Source organism: Protopterus annectens, chromosome 2.part1 (assembly GCF_019279795.1).
Source record: "Protopterus annectens isolate FY-2018-M chromosome 2.part1, PAN1.0, whole genome shotgun sequence".
NCBI lineage: Eukaryota > Metazoa > Chordata > Ceratodontiformes > Protopteridae > Protopterus > Protopterus annectens.
This window is the reverse complement of record NC_056729.1, coordinates 1,007,827,984-1,007,843,165: the sequence shown is the minus strand read 5'-3', so window position 1 is coordinate 1,007,843,165 and position 15,182 is coordinate 1,007,827,984. Positions and strand designations below refer to the sequence as shown.

Below are 15,182 nucleotides of genomic sequence, written 5' to 3'. Positions count from 1 at the left end.
AATAAGATGAGGGAGTAGTTCTTGCAATGTTAGGTTCTCACTTTAATAAATCAGAATTCTTTGGTTGTAATAGGATACTTGCTACATTTGTTTCTCTTACTTGGGTGGAGGCTGGGTATACTGCCTTGATGTATGCAAGTGTAAAGATCTGTAACAATCACCATATTAAATGTTTGTTTCTTGGACCACCAGCTAGAACTGCATTCTGAGCCTGTCAACAGCCACAGTCTTTTGTTGTCTTAAGTATGCAGATGGCCATCATCCCTGACAAGTCAAGAAAATCTTATAATGGGGGCATGGCCAAGATGGTGAGTAATCAACAGCACTGTTTAGCTCTGCTTCATTTTAACGTCAGACAGGATTTTTACTAAAAAAAACATCTGCTGAAGGATTTACTACAAAAAAGTAGGTTTGAAGCTCTTAACTGCTTTTTCCTGTCAAACATCCATGGAGGTGCAGTGGTGCAGCATTTAGCATTTTAGCCAAAATGTAGAGGTGGCTTGAATGCACTCATGAATGTCTGTGTGAATGGTAGCAGGACCTTGCTGTTAGGACCAGCCTGAAGCAGTCTGGTTGGAGTTGAGGGCTTTTTTGTGGTGAAGTGGGAGTACTGAGAATTCTCAGAGCTGTCTGCACTGCTTCATTCAGTCTAAAAATAAATTTTCATAACGTTTTGAGTCATGTGCTGGGATGTCAATAAATACAAAATGGATTTCGGGCAAAAGACAGTGGATTGCATTCTGAACCATTGTTGGTTGCTGAATGGTTCTGCATGCTTGCTACTGATGGTGTACTTGATGTGTGGAAGCACCCAGGAAAGTTCCGTGTTGTAAGCAAGGTACAGAAAATGTAGTTTCTTTCATGTATGGACGTTGCTATTGGGGTGATGACAGGTGACTGGAGTGGCATTTACACTTTTGCAGGTTGAACCTGGTCCACACATGACTGTCATTCCTCCGATGCAAGTTTGTATTCTGCAGATCCTTTGGAAGATGACTATCTGCTTTGTATTAGGCATATGTGGATAGTACTTGCCGAGTTGCTGAATGTTGTTTCTTTGAATGCAGTGGCTTTTTGGTGTCTGGGATACTTTTGAAGTGGCTTTTATTGTTTTTCTGGTTTGGAGGGGTTTCCGGGATTGGTGCGTGGTGTGGAGGTGGCTTGGATTTACTCAGGAGTCTGTGTGTGAATTTAGTTCACACTGTTCATTTGCAAGCCATAGCAGCTTGGAGCAGTTTACAGTCACAAGCACTTCAGTGAAGCTGCGGGAGTTCTGATAATTCTAAGAACTGTCCAGCTTACTTCTTGTCTAAAAATAAATCATAATATTTTAAAACATATGCTAAGAACTCTATGAATACAAATTAAAAAATACGCAAGACAGTTTGCTAATCCAACGATACTGCTATCAATGTATATTGTAAATATTTTCTCTCTCTCTCTCTCTGAAATGAGCACATTACTGACATCCTCAAGATTTATATGCTATATAACCACTGTACAATGTAGGTCTCTAACTTGAAATGTATTTGTATTTTGTAACTTTTTACTATACTCTGCTGTATATTTAAACTATACTATGTACTGTGGAGCTTTTCTCCCCAGGCCTCCACTGAAAACAGGCTCCCTGAGCTCAGTAGACCTCCCCGGTCATCAAAATGGAAATAAAGACAGTGACTTGCATTCTAAACCACTGTCTGTTATTAAACAGTTCTGAATGCTTGCCATATACCAAAAAAGATAGTTTATATACTAGCCTACAGAATGACACTTATAAAAGATTTAGGATTGTGTTTCACTGTTCTCTTTTTACTGATAAAAGAATTTAATATCTCAGAACAATTATGGAAAGTTTGAATCTTAAGATTATTCAAATGTTTGCTCAGTTACTACTATTAGATATAACATTTAAGGAAAAAAATAGGACCAATTCTAACAGTAGTATTAGATTAGAGATATCAAACATACAAGGTGAAAATATAAATGTTTTATTATATGGTACTCAACACTAGGATTACAGCTGAAATATAAAACCTAGGAATACAGCAATAGTACAAGACATAGCATACAAACAGAAATAGAAAGATCATAAGCAACTACGTATATAAAGAATATAAATAGGTCAACAAGGGTGGGAGGCTGGCATAGTGATTAAGGTTTTCACCTTAAATGAACGAGGTAATTGGCTGGGCTTGGAATGGTCCACGACAGTTAGCCTGCTACTAACTTATGATCATATGAACTTTACACGCACTAAATAAAACGGGTACAAAATCTGACCTATTAATTAATAGATATGAAAACAGACTTCCTCCCTATAGTACACTGGGGAGATAATGTAATGTACAGGGAAAGATGACTAAAGTTAATCAGTTTGGTCAACTTACAATAAATATTCTGAACACCTGGTCAACTTTTCTTATTCATACCATCTCAACGATAGACATTAAGATGCATACTAAAAATGAAACGCATGCTTATTACCATTGTCCAACACGTGTGCTACTGTTTTGTTGAATACTTAAGGGTAATCCTATGGCTAGGCTTATCAAGGCCCCAGGGCCATTATCCTAGTACACACCTATGAACCTATGAAGTGAAAGCATACAGTGGCTATAAAAATAAGTGTACACACCCCTGTTAAAATGCCAGGTTTTTGAGATATAAAAAAAATGAGACCACAATAAATAATTTCAAAACTTCTCACCTTTAATGTGACCGATAACCTGTACAATTCAATTGAAAAACAAAAAAAAAAAAAAAAAAATGTTACAATACATTGGTTGCATAAGGGTGCACACCCTTAAACTAATACTTTGAAGCACCTTCTGATTTAATTACAGCATTCAGTCTTCTTAGGTACACACCTGCCATCAATTAGAGACTCTGACTAACCGGAAATAAAGTTCAGCTGTCCTAGTAGGATTCTCCTGACATTTACTCAGTTGCCTGCTACAGCAAAAACCATGGTTAGCAGAGAGCTTACAAAGCAAAGGGATCTCATTGTTGAAAGGAATCAGTCAGAAGGGTACTAAAAAATTTCCACAGCATTCGATATACCATGCAACACAGTGAACACAGTCATCAAAAAGTGGAGAAAATATGGGACAACATTGACGTTACAAAGAACTGGACATCCCTCCAAAATTGATGAAAAGTCAAGACGAAAACTGGTCAGGGAGGCTAACAAGAGACCTACAGCAACACTGAAGGAGCTGCAGGAATTTCTGGCAAGTACTGGTTGTGAACATGTGACAACAATCTCCCATATTCTCCATATGTCTAGACTATGGGATAGGGTTGCAAGACTGAAGCCTTTTCTTACACTGAAAAACATCCAGGCCTGGCTAAAATTTGCAAAACAATACATCAAGTCTCTCAAAAGCATGTGGGGAAACGTATTATGGTGTGATAGCACTAAGGTTGAATTTTGGCCACAATTAAAGGTACGTGTGGTATAAAAACAAATACTTGGCATCACCAAAAGAACACCATCCCCACAGTGTAGCATGGTGGTGGCAGCATCATGCTTTGGGGTTGCTTTTCTTCAGCTGGAACTGGGGCTTTAGTCAAGGAGGAGGGAATTATGAACAGTTCCAAATACCAGTCGCGTTTGGCCAAAAACCTTCAGGTGTCTGCTAGAAAGATGGAAGAGGAATTTCACCTTTCAACATGACAAAGACCCCAAGCATACATCCAAAATCAACAAAAGAACGGCTTCACCAGAAGCCACAGCCCAGACCCAAATCCAACAGAAAATCTGTGGGGTGACCTGAAGATGGCTGTGCACCAGATATGCCCTTGCGATCTGACAGACTTGGAGCGTTTTTGCAAGGAAGCGTGGGCAAATATTGCCAAGTCAAGATGTGCCATGCTGACAAGACTTCTGCCAAAGACTGAATACTGTAATTAAATCAAAAGGTGCTTCAACAAAAGTATTAGCTGAAGGGTGTGCATACTTACGCAACCAGCTTATTGTATGTTTTTATTTTTTATATCCCCCCCCCCCCCCCAACAGATTTTTGTTTTTCAATTGAATTGTACAGGTTAAAGGTCACACTAAAGGTGGGAAAAGTTTTGAAATAAATTTATTGTGGTCTCATTTTTAGATCATAAAAAACTGGCATTTTAACAGGTGTGTGTACACTTTTTATATCCACTGTATGTCTACACTACTACACTAAACAAGGTCTGTTATTTTATGTCTTATGGAGCTTTTCTCCCCACACTTCCACTGAAATTGGGTTCTTTATGGGCCAGTTGGACTTTCCCAGTAAACAAAGGTCAAATAAAAATAAACATCAATATGAATCAGAAGCATGAGACAAGTGTTAGTGTAATGGAAAGTTTGAGAAGTAGCTCATTAGCCCTTTTTCGATAAACTAGGACTACATTATTCCATGGTAGAATGTTTTTGGGTTATTTTGTTCTTGAGTTTTGTCCATAGCTGAGAAATTCATATTGTTAAGTTCTGTACATAAATGCGACTTCATTATACATGTGTTTTTCTCTCTTATAAATGTCTGATTTTAAACGCACATCTATTAATATTGATGGACTGAATAAGACAGTAAATAGGGGAAGTCTGTTCAAATACTTGCAGTTACATAAAGCTCAAATAGTATTTCTACAGGAAATACAATTACTTAATACAGATGTAAAAATAATTTGTAAAAACAATTATTTGTAAAAATGATTTGGTTTTAAGTAGGTTCTGGCTTTCCAGCTAGAAGAAAAGGCACCCTCATTTTATGGAAGAACTCATCAGTAATGCCTAAAGTAAGACCCTTACGTTGATAAAAATGGAATGTTAAGCATTGTTGTAACTGAGTGGAACAGAATGAACTCTTACTGGATTCCAAGGGTTGGAACTAAAAATACAAAATATTACTTGGACACTATAGCCTATTACATAAAAGGTGAAGTAATAATGGCTGGTGATTTTAATTGCATTTTATAAGACAGATTTCACTAGAAATAGAAACATCATGGGAGATTTATCTGAATGCCTCAGTACCCCCTGGTCTTAATGTTTCTATTTTTAATGTTTTAAAAATGAAAGTGTATGACAGATGAATTTTAGTTGATGTATGAATATCCGCTACACAGTTTGATTTTAATATATTGAGCAGTGTGCAGATGTTATGATATTTATTTCATTTATTTTACTGTGCATTACTCAGTTTGGGTTTTATAAACAATGCATTAGATATATTGGGCTGGGTACTATATTCAATTGTATACTACAACAGTTGTAAGTTAAGTTGTGGATAAATTCACCTTATGATTCAAAATGGAAAGAAATATCTCTAGAAATATCAGTAAAAAAAAATATATGTCACGACCAGTCAAACAATAGTGTTATCCGTTTATTAGTCCCAAATAGTTTTATCTGGTTATTAAAAGATTTTTGCATAAATGGAATCACACCCACTTCTCAAATTCCCTATTTTAAACATTTCTTCTTTCCAACAGTTCACATTCTAGCCACTTAATATTTTCTAGGTTTCCAATTGCATATACACTCACCATAACGTTCCATCTGAGTAAGTAAACTTCATTTGTCAGCAACCTGTGCGTATCTGATCCATATCTGATCCGAGCCGGGAGCTTTAAACAGCTAAGATCAGAGCTCCAAGCTCCTCCCCTTACCCATAATCCCCTGCCATCCCTCTCTGACCTCAGATTGTGTTTGCTATAGTAACACAGAACATTACAAAACAAAGGATCACCTGCACATCCTAACCTGGTGTTATCCGGAGAAAAAGGACAAGGAATCTTTCTAGGATGCACTATAGGTTAGGGGGATGGAGGGGGGGTTGGTTGCTGACAAATTAAGTTTACCTACTCAGATGGAATGTTATGGTGAGTACATAACTTCTTTATCTGAAGTAGTTAACTTCATTTGTTCATCAACCTGTGGGACAGAGTCCCCAGCTACCCAAACTTGGGAGGTCCTCATGGAAGGATATTCCGGAGCACTGCAGAGCCGAAGGATGCTCTCCCTCTGGAAATTATATCAAACTTGTAATGGTTAATGCAAGTATGGGATGAAGCCCAAGTGGCTGCTGAACAAATGTCATCCAAGGACACTCTGGAGCAAAAGGCAGCAGAAGTAGAAATCAATCAAGTAGAATGAGCGTGGACTCCTTCAGGTTCAGGCCGGCCAGAACTCTTAGGCTCATAGGTTCATACTAGGCTATCTGCCAGAGGGCATTTATAAGCCTAGCCCATAGTTTTGTGGCTTACGCCACCCCTTTAGTTTGGAGAAACTATGCCCATTATTTTGCTGTGCCTCTGTTGAGCAATGACACTGAGGTAACCCCTGGGGTCTATCTGCGATCTCCCATCCATTGGTCAAGATTCCTCTTGAACAAGGCCAGCGAGGTGCTCTGCCTCACAAACCGGGATTTTGTTCCACAGCATAGGGAGTCTTTGGGTGATGAATCTATCCCTCCAGCACGTCCTATTAATAACCGTGTCGAGGTTTAAGTCTCCCGCCCTTGTGGCTGAGGGATCTGGATTTTTTGAGATGAAGCATGTTCATCAAATCTGGGTTTGACATGGCCTTGTAGGTCAGGCACAGGTCACCTCTGAGCAAGCGGTAAGCAACTGAATATAACTGGAGTTCTTTCAGTCGGGCAGCACAAGACAGATTTTTGAGACCCTTTATCCTTTTAGTGAGGAACTTGTGGCCTCTCCAGCTGCTGCAAGTGTCGGGTCAGATACATTCCGAATGGGGCATTGTACTCTATCATTGGTCTGATGAGTGATGAGTATAGGGAGACTATGACCTCCCTTGATCTAGATGTGAAACCCTTCATGATGAGGTGGGCAATGTAGAAGGTCTTCCTAACTACTTTAGCAATATGAGTGTCGAATGAAAGGCTACTGTCAACCTGGGTTCCCAGGTCCCTGATGACTTCTTCTGTGATCAGGGGATTGCCATCTATATGGTAGCTAGGGGTAACCTTATTTTTCCCGAAGGGTATGACTATGCATTTCTTGGCATTTAACTTTAGGCCATGGCTCTGGCACCAGTTATCCGTTTCTGTGAGACCCTTTTGAAGGATATCTGTGTCGGATGTGTTTTCAACTACGGCGCCCAGTTTGCAGTCATCTGCAAACTTTGTCAGCCATAACCCTCCTGTGTTTGCTTGTACTTCAGAAAAGAAGATGCCAAACAAGAGTGGGCCCAGGACGGAGCCCTGTGGGACACCACTTGTGACAGGCTTTGAGTCGGACATGGCGCTAGCAACTCTGACCCTGTGGGTTCTGTCACTGAGCCAGTTTGCAACCCATCTTGTAATGTATGGGTTTACATTTAAGTTGATGAGTTTTTCAATGATACCCGAGTGGGGTATTGTATCGAAAGCCTTCGCCAGGTCTAGGTAGGCTGTATGGACTGCCTTTCCCTCATCAATGGCCTTGGTGACTGTTTCAAAAAAGTCAACCAAGTTTAAAAGGCATGATCTGCCTTTGACAAAGCCAAACTGGGTTGGATCCAAAGTCTGCAAATTCCCTATGTCTTTATTTATGAGATCCATTATGAGCCTCTCCATGGCTTTGCAGATCAGGCTTGTCAAGCTAATGGGATGGTAATTTCCAGGGTCGGTGGAGGCACCGCCTTTGTGGAGTGGGACCACAGTCGCTGTGCGCCACTCCCTGGGTACGTATCCGGAGGGGAGACTAAGATTAAACAGCTGTCCTAACTGTGGGTTTAATTCCTCATTGAGTTCATGGAGCACACAGCCGGGGACACCATCAGGTCCCATGGATGCTGTGTTCTTTGCCTTGGAGAGAGCAGTTCCCACCTGGGTGTTATGGGGGCTACAATCATTTGGTATAGATATCTCTCCTTTTGGGGGGAGGGGGGGAGAAGTTTGCACTGAACCTGTCAGCCAGTATGTTGGCAATGTCTGTAGGATCAGTAATCTTCACATCATTTTGAACTAATTCTGAGCATATCTGGGAGTTTCCTCCTAGGTTTCTGACATAGCTAAAGAATGCCTTATGGTTGTCTTTAGAGTCCTTAGCTATTTTTTTCTCAAAATTAGCTTTGGATGATTTTATGAGAGCTCTTAGCTTTTTACTTAGTGATCAGAGGTGTCTTACCTTAAGGATTTTGCTCTATCTTGTAGTAGCTTTCTCCTTTTGTTGTAGAGTTTGTTTATGGCTGGGGTCCACCAGACTGGACGCTTGCCTTTGGTATAAAGAGTCTTTGTTTTGCTTGGGATTGCCTGATCCATGCAGCCCTGCAGGTGCTGGTAGAAGGCATTTGTAAGTGATTCAGCGGTTTGAGTAATGTTTACCGCCGGCTCAGGGGCCTTAAATGAGACCACACTAGTCTTTAGAAGTGTGAAGTCGGCTTTCGAGAAGTTCTTTACTGTGGTCTTTTTCATTTCGGGTGGGGGCGGGATGAGGACCTCCAGCGAGATTAGTTTGTGATCTGATCTCACCAGTGAGGGGTATACTTCCGGCGTTGAACATTGTGCTCCCATATTCGTGATGATGAGCTCAAGTATGTTTTCTCCTCTTGTGGGGATGGTGACTAGTTGTTCCATGGCATTTGAGTTTATGAATTCCAGGAACTTTTGGGCTAGAGTGTTTGGGCTTGAGTAGTGTTCCCAGTCTATATTAGGGTAGTTGAAGTCACCTAGTATGATGGTGTTCGGAGATACATTTATCCCCTCCAGTGTTTTCAGGAAGGCCATGTGAGGTTCCTGAGTTTGCGAGTATGCAAGTATACATTGGGAAATCCATATGGACAATGTAACTTGATATTGATTTGCCCAAAGAGGATTTAGCAAAGGATACAAAGTTGCTCAGATTTCCTATGTTCAGCGGTCCTGTGCAAGTAGAATCTCAATTGCCTGTGTACGTCCAGAGAATGTAGTTTGTATTCACCCCTGTTTTGATAATTTGGAAAGAAAACTGGTAAATGAATAGATTGATTGATATTGGGCTCAGAAGCAACTTTGGGTAGAAAGGAGGGATTGGTCCTGAGGGAAACTATCTTTATGGAAGACCAAGTATGAAGGTTTGGCGCAAAGGGCTTGAAGCTCCGAAACCCTTTTAGCCGAAGTGATAGCAATGAGAAAGGCCGTCTTGCAAGATAAATATTTTAGATCCACCGAAGCTGCAGGTTCAAACGGAGGGGCCGTCAGACTGGAGAACAAGGGTTAAATCCCATGGAGGGATTGCGTCTTTAACCGGAGGCCTTAAGAGGAAAGTGCCTTTTAAGAAAGTCTTACATAATTTGGAAGAGGCTAAGGGACAGAGATCACTTCCCACATAATGGGAAATCGCGGCTAATTAGACTGACCATAGAAGAGCTAGCACCTCGGTCGAATAAAGTTGACAAAAATTCTAACACTGCTGTTATCGGAGCTGTAAAGGGATCCAATTTTCTATGCTCCGCCCAGATTGTAGAGAGTTTCCATTTGCTGTTATAAACCTTTCTCGTAGAAGGTTTATGAGCGGCTACTAAAATAGCCTTAACAGAGGACGAGATACCAGGAGTCCTAGCTAGTACTGGAACTGGATCAACCAAGCTGTGAGCTTGAGGTTGTCCAGATTCAGGGTCGATAATCCTAGTGGGTGAGATCAGATCCGGGGTGGGATCTAGAATCCATGGAGGATTCACTAGATGAAACCATAGGCATGGGAACCACGTTTGATGAGGCCAGAATGGGGCTATGAGGATCACTCTGCTCCCCAACCAACGGGCTTTCTACAAGACTTTTTGGTATTAGGGAAAGAGGGGGATAAGCATAAAGTAGACTGGATGGCCAAACATGCACCAGAGAGTCTCTGGGGGATTCCCCTGGTGGGGAAATCAGAGCGAGGTAGTCGCTGCACTTTGAGTTCGAAGAAGACTCTAAGAGATTGCAGCAAGGTTGACCCCACTTGAGGAAGATTTGCTTAGCTATTCGGGGGTTCCGAGACCACTCGTACGGTAAGAGGATGGTTCGACTCAGCCTGTCTACCAAAATGTGCGTTGCTATGAGAAAGCTGTTGGAGATCGCCCATTTCCAAACTCTCATGGCCTCTTGACAAAGTGAGTAGGATCTGGTTCCCCCCTGTTTGTTGATATACCAGACCACTGACATGTTGTCTGTCTGAATTGCAACTGTCCCTAAGGGAAGAAGGGCCTGGAGTGCTTGCAACGCCAAAAGCACCGCTCTCATCTCTAGGACACCGATATGCAACAAGGTCTCTGAATGCGTCCACGTGCCTTGGACGGTTCTGCCCATACAGTGCTCCCCCACCCTAGGCGAGAAGCATCTGTGGTCAACGTGGCTAGAGGTGGGGACATAGAAAAGGGACGCCCTTTCTGGAGGTCCGGGGACTGGATCCACCAGAGCAGGGATTTCCTGCAAACCCTGCTGAGGGAAATGGGTGAACTCAAAGGATGTTGCAGGATGGACCATTGAACCTGCAAGATCCATTGTAGTATCCTCATGTTCAAGCACGCTAAAGGTAGCGGATTGATTTGCTGCCGCCATGGAACCTAGAGCCCTCAGAACCAATTCCGCTGGAGGAGAGGAGGACTGTAGAAGGGCCAGTACGTGGAGCTTCAGAGTTCGAAGCCAGTCCGGAGTTAAGACTTTCAATAGGTTTGTGTCTAACCTGGCTCCTATGAAGTCTAAGATCTCGGTTGGTTGAAGGGAAGATTTCTTGAGGTTGATTGTGATTCCCAGCCAGGAGGCCAAGTGAAGGAAGTAATTTCTGGCTGAACATAGATGTCTGGTGGGGGTGGTCAGGAGCCAGTCGTCCAGGTACGGGAAGACCTGTATTCCCTGGAGTCTCAGATGGGCCGCTACAACTGCCAAATTTTGGTGAACACTTTGGGGGCTGTAGTGAGACCAAAGGGAAGTGCCCTGAACTGGTAGTGGCTGGCTCCTAGCCGGAAGTGGAGAAACCTTCTGGATAGTCTGTCCATCAAAATGTGGTAGTACACATCCTTGAAGTCTATCGAGCACATCCAGTCATTCTCCTGTAAGAGTGGGAGAATGGATTGAATGGTGACCATCCGGAACTTCTCTTTGGCCACTGACAGGTTTATAAAGGACAGGTCGAGGATTGGCCTGAAGTCCGTCTTTTTTGGCACCAGAAAGAACCTGGAGTAAAAGCCCGATCTGGATTGGTCTCGGGGGACTGCTGGATCGCTTTTTTTTCTAGCAGCTGGTTCATTTCTGCAGCTCCTGCCTCCCATTGATTGGGTGGGACATCGGGGAGGCTTTGGGGTCTGGGAGGGGGATACAGGAAGGGAATTTTGGAACCTCTGGATATGATTTGAAGCACCCAGCGATCTGTTGTAATTGACTCCCAAACTTCTAGGTGCCTCGAGAAGTGCCAGCCGACTGCCTCCAGAGTGGAATAGTCGGGTAACCCTTCAGGGCTGCTGCGCGGGCCGATCAGAAAAGGGTTCTCTCGACCCAAAATTCTTCAGTCCCCCTCTGCCTCTGGGCCGGTGTCCACCCTGTCCTCCTCTGCCTCTGAAGGAGGAGGGGTCCGGAGCGAAACGGGACTGTTGAGACTTCCGGAACCACATCTTTTGTCCCTTTTGGTTCCTGGAGAAGGACCTCTGGGGAGCAGAGAAGCCGACTCCAACGTCTTCCCATCTTTCTCGCTCTGGACCAGCGTGTCACGGACGGTCTTGCCAAATAGTGAAGAACTGTCAAATGGGGCATTTGCGAAGGACACCTTGAAAGGTTCAGCAAAATCACAAAGGTGGAGCCAAGCATGTCGTAAGACAATGCCCGCTCCGCTAGCTCTAGCGGCTCCTTCCGTAGCATGGGAAAGGAGCCGCATAGAGGTGTTTGAAATGGACTTAAGAGTGGCCATTCGAGTTGAGAATACCTTCTTATCCTCGGCAGACAGGGACTCTGGAGACGACCCGGCGTATTACTTGATGAGATCCCGCTGGAGTCTTATCACTTGTGCCATATAATTCAGCGACCTTACGGACAAGGTAGCTGAAGCGAACATCCGCTTCCCCAGGCTGTCCATCGTCCGAGACTCCTTGTCGGGAGGGTGGACCGAAGAACCCTCCTGGGCTAGTTCCTTCTTGGTGGCGGCTACCATCAACATGGCATCTACTGGAGCACCCTTGCTCCAAACCATCCCATCAGTGGGGGGGACTGAGGATTCTATCTGGTCTCTTAGGGATGGGCTCCAGTGTGTCCGGTTCCTTCCATGCCCTGATAGCAATCAGATCTACCAGGGGATCGGTGGGAGGGGACACCCAAGAGGTAGATGGGCCTGCGTCAAATGCCTCCAGGAACAGACTCATCCAAGGAAGGCTTTTGGGCTGACCACCCCCCTCTAATTCGAAGCATTTCCATGAGGTCTCCGAAGGAGACGTCCCCGAGGGTGACTTTGGGGAACCTTCCCCTTCCTCCAAGTCTGTGTCCTCCGTCAAGGACTCAGGTGAGTCCAAGTGCCTCCTCTTGCACTTACGTTTGTGAGGAACCTCCTCGGTGGGGGGCTGTCTGAAGAGGCCTCACCAACCACATCCTGTTCCTCCAAGGGAACCATCTGGGATGTAGGCTCAGGCTGTCCCTGGGGCCAGGTGATGGAAGGTAGGCCCGGACCAGACAAACTCGAGGGTGCGGTCGGAGCCGAACCTCCCCCGGCTTCTATGCAACCCAGATCCAAAGGCTCCGAGCAATCAGGGCGAAAAAGGGGGTAGAGCTCCCCCCGAAGGGTGGGGGGAGGCAGGAGCACTCACATCTGCAGCTGGACCTGAAGGAACCTATGCATCAACCGGTCCATATCTGCATCGGACAAGCTTCGGGTGGACCTAGAAGAGGCCACCGAGGCGGGCCGGGAGTGCCGCCTCGATGACCTCGAAGGCGACCGGGTCTCCTCCTCCGGCTCTGGGGAGAAACTAGGCGAACTGAGCCGGGAAGGAGAAGGCCCAGAAGCCCTGGGAGAGGATGCTTGTTTAGCCAGCGGAGCAGAGGAGGAAGACTCTGCCTGCTGCTTGTGATGTCTCTTTTCCTCTGCCGCCTTGCTTCCCTCTCCTCCTGGCCTAAGGTGGGAGGATGAGTCGGGATTGAAGAAGAAACTGCTGTGGCAGGGGCCACGGAGGGAGAGGTGGAGGAAGTAGAGTCTGGGGGCAAAAGTCCCTCCAGAATCAACTTCTGCCTCCTGTCCTTTAGGGTCCTGGGGTTGAAGGCTATACAAATAGTGCAGCCTGAGGAGAGGTGGTCAACCCCAAGGCAGATAGAGTGTGGCCATCCGCTGGGGATAGCTAATGGCCACACTTGGTGCATTTAGAGAAGAAGGTTTTTGGGGCCTCAAACAGTCTGACTACAAAAACACAAGGCCCAACACACACGCCTTCACACACACGGGAGGAGGGAAGGAAATTAAACTACACTAAAGTTAAAGTTAACAAATTTTAGAACTAAAAATTCTAACTAGGGAGCAACACACAACAGCAATTTAGCTACAAGAAAAAAAAAAAAGGTAGATAAGGATTTTTTTCTCACTAGGTGATTAATTCCCATGCCTGGAACTCATTCTAAGCTGCTGATTCAACCGCGACAAACGAGATCTGGGGGTCAGAGAGGGATGGCAGGGGATTATGGGTAAGGGGGAGGAGCTTGACGCTCAGATCTTAGCTGTTTAAAGCTGCCGGCTCGGATCCGATATGGATCAGATACCCACAGGCTGATGAACAAATGAAGTTAACTACTTCAGATCTATTTATTGGCATCAGTTCTTAAATGGCACAGATATATACTGCTGAAAATTTAAAGGTACAAATACAAATCAAGATTCTGAGAACTGGTAAATTTTACAAATACAGAATTTGTGAACACAGATGAACAAGATATTTAACATATTTAACGTATCTGGGAAGATACGATCGAATATAAAGAACTGTTATGGCAGTTACAGCTGGAATCGTATAATAAACCAGGTCTCAATAATATAGTATCCTTACTACCTGTGCTGAAATTGAGGGCTGCAAAATTATGAGTGCAATATGGTCTTTGAAATCTAAAAGTTGTTTCCATGTTTATTGTAAATATATTATTTTAAGTATATTAACTATTGTTCTTAGGATACTTTTGTTTAATGAGTATTATTCTTTCTTCTTGATGGGAAGGAAAATGAATTTATAGAAGTGTGACAATTTTTAATTTATTAATTATTTATGCTTAGTTGTTTGAATAAAGATAGGAAGTCAGTATCCAGTTTGGTTATAAACAAACAATTTTTCCTTATATGTGTGTAATATTCCTTTTTGTACATTAGAGGGAGTATGTGCAATAATAAAATGTTATATTTATAGGCAGATTTTTTAAAACTTACAATTTGTAGAGTATAATATACATATAGATGAATTTGGTGAAGGTCTTTTGTAATTTAAGTGGGTTAGATTTGTTTTTAGCAAAGTCAAGTTGTTATTAGTTTTTTAAAATCATGAGTTTTAAATAAAAGTTTTTTTAGCCTGTTTTTAAAGTGATTAGTTTAAGTATATTAGATAATTAACTATAAATTAGTGCTGTAATTAGTTAATTGTTATGAATTGGATGTGTATAAAAGGCAGGTGTAAATTTAATGGTTTGTAGTGCATCTGAAGAAGTGTCCGAAACGAAAACGCAGGTGTGGAGACATAGCGTTTGTGCTTTGGAGTGTATTGGAGGTGCCTTGGAGTGTATTGAATTCGATTTATTCCAGCCGTTGTGGTAATAAAAGTTTTTATACCAGCAAGGATTGTTTGCCTTCCTCCTCTAGTGCTTTTGTGTCTAGTAAGATATTTAACATACATAAGAAATTTTTACCAAAATTATTGGATTGTTAATAAATATCAATAATGCAATGAAAAAATAAACTATTTGCCACAAGTTTATAAAATTCTGAAGTCAGATTTCAGACAATTCCTACTGGAATTACTCATCCAAAATTAATAATGAAGACTTCTCTGAAGAATAAGAAAATATTAAAGTCTACAGATAAAACCACATCTTCATTATATTGGAAGTCATCTCCCTTTTGAAAAGAAATCACTTCATTCAAGTTCTATGGTCAGACAGATGTAAAATTTCTAAATCTTTAGTTTTATTTAATGCTCCAAATCCCTAAAATAATCCAAGTGCCTCTTTGTCATTAGAGCTATAAACGGAAAAAAAGAGACCCCAGGAAAGTAGGGCAAAAGGGGT

General features: G+C 42.8%; 1 protein-coding gene across 1 annotated transcript in view; it reads right to left on the bottom strand.

Moving 5' to 3' along the window:
• WDR1 (WD repeat domain 1) overlaps positions 1–15,182 on the bottom strand; it is a 549,035-nt gene that overhangs the window by 143,321 nt on the left and 390,532 nt on the right. The gene's annotated exons all lie outside the window — the stretch shown is intronic.